This window comes from Taurulus bubalis (genome assembly GCF_910589615.1).
Source record: "Taurulus bubalis genome assembly, chromosome: 7".
Classification (NCBI taxonomy): Eukaryota; Metazoa; Chordata; class Actinopteri; order Perciformes; family Cottidae; genus Taurulus; species Taurulus bubalis.
Window position 1 is genome coordinate 17,217,706 of NC_136595.1, and position 3,841 is coordinate 17,221,546.

At 39.5% G+C, this 3,841-nt stretch overlaps 1 long non-coding RNA gene across 1 annotated transcript; it reads right to left on the reverse strand.

The window, feature by feature from the left end:
* Window positions 1-1,012: 1,012 nt before the first annotated feature.
* On the reverse strand, window positions 1,013-1,958 carry LOC306739373. Its single transcript, XR_013771033.1, has 3 exons — window positions 1,889-1,958; window positions 1,190-1,253; window positions 1,013-1,084 (listed from the first exon to the last, which is right to left on the reverse strand). It is a non-coding gene; the product is annotated as an uncharacterized lncRNA (long non-coding RNA).
* Between the last annotated feature and the right edge of the window lie 1,883 nt (window positions 1,959-3,841).

Sequence of the window (3,841 nt, forward strand, 5' to 3'; positions counted from 1 at the left end):
GTGTTCTAATCCTAAATCCCATCACCGTGTATAAAAGCAATAATATTGTAATAAAGTCATCCGATTGAAAAATGTTCCTCAAACTACTGCTTGAAAAGGAATACTATCCTGAAGAACAAATTGGTATTTCTCAGGTATAAAACCATTTTTTTTATACCCGAGAAATACCACATGAATGGATTAACATGTGTATAAATACATATACACACACTCGTATACAGTATGTGTGTCAGATATCCGTCCTTATTTTCATGCTTGGCACAATCAGCCAGCACACCATGACTTGAAATATAATGGCCATGTGAAAAAAAAAATGCAATCTTGATCACTTCAGGTGGCATCTCATGTTGTTGGTGATCCAGGGGACCCAGAAATATAACCCAACTCAAATTTGACTCAAGAAATTCCCTGTGGCTAGAAATGTGTATGTAATAAAAGTTTTAAATCTTTTCAATTTTGATTTGTTTATCGTAGATCTACAAATACTCAATGCCACAATGCAGTGCACATAAAGAATAAATAAGTATGACAACTGTAGGTAACATTTTGTTTATAATTATAGGCATTGTTGGACTTTTTTTCCTGTTTTCATGTCTTCAAACTGCAAAATTATATTACTTCTGTGATGAATAATATGTCTACTTCAAGAGATAAGTCATGGTTTGAAACTCAAACAGGGCTTTATTTAATATTTACAGTTATAATCTATAATGTAAGTTCATAAATCATACAAGTGTTGATGCACAAGACAGACAGTGGTTCAAATTTCCGTAAAGTATTTCTTGCTCAATTCCTGTATACTTACAGTCGTTGGCCAGCAGTAATGATCTGTCATAATGTTGACAATCAGGGACAAATACTGACCTCTGCTGTAGCTGCTGTGCTAAGTCAAGCACCTGAAGTGTACAAAAACACACTGTGCTGCATCATATTCATATGCACCGTGGGCCGGACGTGCTGGAGGCGAGCAGCCTCATTTGGATGTTCACCTCACAACTTTTCATCTGAGAGATCTCTATCATCCATCCTTATGTCCTCAGTAGTAATAGCTTCCGAAAACTGCCACCACACAGAACAAGCTGTCCTGTACACAGAGGCAAAACACATTAAATACACACTGATTAAAACATTGTATTGAGGAGTCTGTTTCCCCCCCTAACATCTGAATGAACAGAACAAAGGCACCTACGTTCATGAAAACATCTTCTGCATAGTTGTCTGTGTCCGCATCCCATAAACACCTTGAAGACATCCTGGTGAAACACATGAGAGGGTCAAGCATTAATTTTTGAAGGTCTGAACTATTTTTTGAAAAACGTTGTACAATGTAATGCAATCCACAAGGATGAGACCTTTAATCATAATATACATTAATTGTTGACTGTCAGTTCAATGACAGTTCAATCCAGGAATTCAAAAATATCTTCTTAGTACTTTTAAATGCATGGAATTAAAGATTCTAGTGTCACTCAGTTGACACGATGCTGCTGTAAAAAATACAGTGAAATCTACAAATTCCAGCAAAATGTGTATGACAGCAGTGACAAATAATGTTACTCCAGTAAGGGTTCCCATAGGATAACAGTTTTTCTCATTTCTAAACTTTTCAAGAAATGTCATGACTGTGGTAAAGCTGTCCAGTAGTACTGAAGGATTCTGATAAATGTAGTGCTGTTATTGCATTGTCGTTCTTTTGTTTTGTTTTGCAGCTTGAGCATTTATGAAGTGCACAATAAATATAACACACATCCGCTAAGTTGGTGATCTTTTTTTGTCCATCACTTGAGTGTTGATGGTAAGAATGACCATAGTCAGAGAGTATTCCCATATATTAGTTTTACAAATTCCACAGCAATTTTGTGTTCACCATTACCAAATGATCACTCACTTGACTCCTTGTCCGCGATGTTCTCCAATTACCACTTGCACGACCAGTTTATATCTGTCAAACCCAGCATCTGTTGAAGAAGAGAAATGAGCTGTAATAGTGTACATCAGCAATAATGCAATATTTCTGCAGGGACGATACAGGAGTGGGTAGCATTTACTTAGGTCCAACATTTTTCATGAAGAACCATCTTTGATGGGACACGTTTTATTGTTGACTGTTCTTGTAATGACAAAAATATACTTTTAGGCTGTTTTATTTAGCTTAAATCTTCTGACTTCATTTTTTTATTCTGTTCACTTTGTACTCGTTTCCTTCTCTAAAGGATTCAGAGTGGTTCTGTACTGACTGCCACATCCATCAAAAGCAGGACTTTGGTTTGTATATTTGCACAAATGTAAATGTACACATTGTCCTTATCTGACACAGGTTTTGAAGTTGTCAGGGCTCTCAAGTGTCACGCATTGCGCGTGACTGTCACTCATTTCGATCTTCCTGCCACAGATCATATTTCTCACGCTGAAAAAAAACTCTAGGCTATTTAATGTGCCTCAGCGCGCAAACATGACCTGGTCGCGCTGCCCTCACCATGGAGGAATCAAGCACGTCTCCCCCGAATCCCCTGGAGTTCTGCCGTGAGGTGCCACTCATCAGCCAATCAAAATATGTCACTCTTACCCGTCTTAAAAACTTGAGAGCCCTGCTGTCATTGACTTTGCATGTAATCTGGTCGCATTCGATGTGAACCCAGCATAAGTGTCATGATGTGAGTTTGTCGGTTTCCTGTTTTATTTTGTAGTCCTTGTCTCGTGTGTTCCCTGCACTTCCTGCCCTTGTGATTGTCCCCTGCTGTGTCCAACCACCTGCCCCTCCCCAGTGTATTTGTCTCCTGCCTCAGTGTGGGATCCTACTGTGTGTTGACTGTCTGTTCCTCCATGTTGCCAGGTGCGCCACAGACCCTGACATGCCCCTCCCTCTTTTTAAGGAATCCAGCTCCTAAAGCAGCACCCAGGGGATCAGGACTATAGAGGCTCCAAGGCCATGAGATCTGATCTTTTTCACATAATCCAGGTGACTGGGGAGAATGTTGGTGTAAGGATTAGGTCTTGCTGAGGATGTTGTTCACCTTGTGTGTCTGCAGCTGGAGTATCAGAGGGCTAGCTGCACAACAAGTGCCGAACTCCGTTACAGTCATGTTTATATTAACTTGTAATATCTTTTTTCCCCCTTGTCATTTTATTTCTAACTTCATCTCATATTGTCAGGAGGTCACTGGTGTTTCCCCTGCACATGAAGGGTCAGTTGTCCAGTCATGAGAGGTAACGGGGCATGCATAGTATTTACACAGCTTATCTACATGTCTCCATGTCTGCCAGGTGTCAGCAATAAAGTCCCCTAACTGTTCCTGTTTCATTCTCCCCGTTTCTTGTTTTACTGATGTTAAAATTATTCTGCCTTTGTCATCCTTCTTTGTGCACCCATGGTGTATTGTTTCAGTTAATTCCATCATGGTAACGATGGAAGTTGTCCTGTTCAGAATATCTGTTTAGAGACTGGTATACATGTTTCTGAGAGTGTGAGTCCTCAATATCATCCTCTGCAACAATCGTCTGGAGCAGCTTGGAACTGATTTTAAAATACTAGTTTTGAAGATAAATTTCACGGGTCACGGGCAGTGTTCCCTCTAAACTGCGCGCGTGCATGGTAAAAAGAAAGGCAGAGCAGGCGCCCCAGAAAAAGGTCTGCCTAACGTTCAAACATGAGTGGCTAGATGAAATAGTCCAAACTGACACAGGTAGGATGAAACTTTCAGACATATTTAAATATGAAGTTATTAAATTGTTTATATAGGCTACCTTTAGGAAAAATGACACCATGTCAATTTAATAGGCCTATAGTTATTGTTAAGCACTGCATTAGCATTTTTCTTTAAATGTTATACCTGCTGAGAAA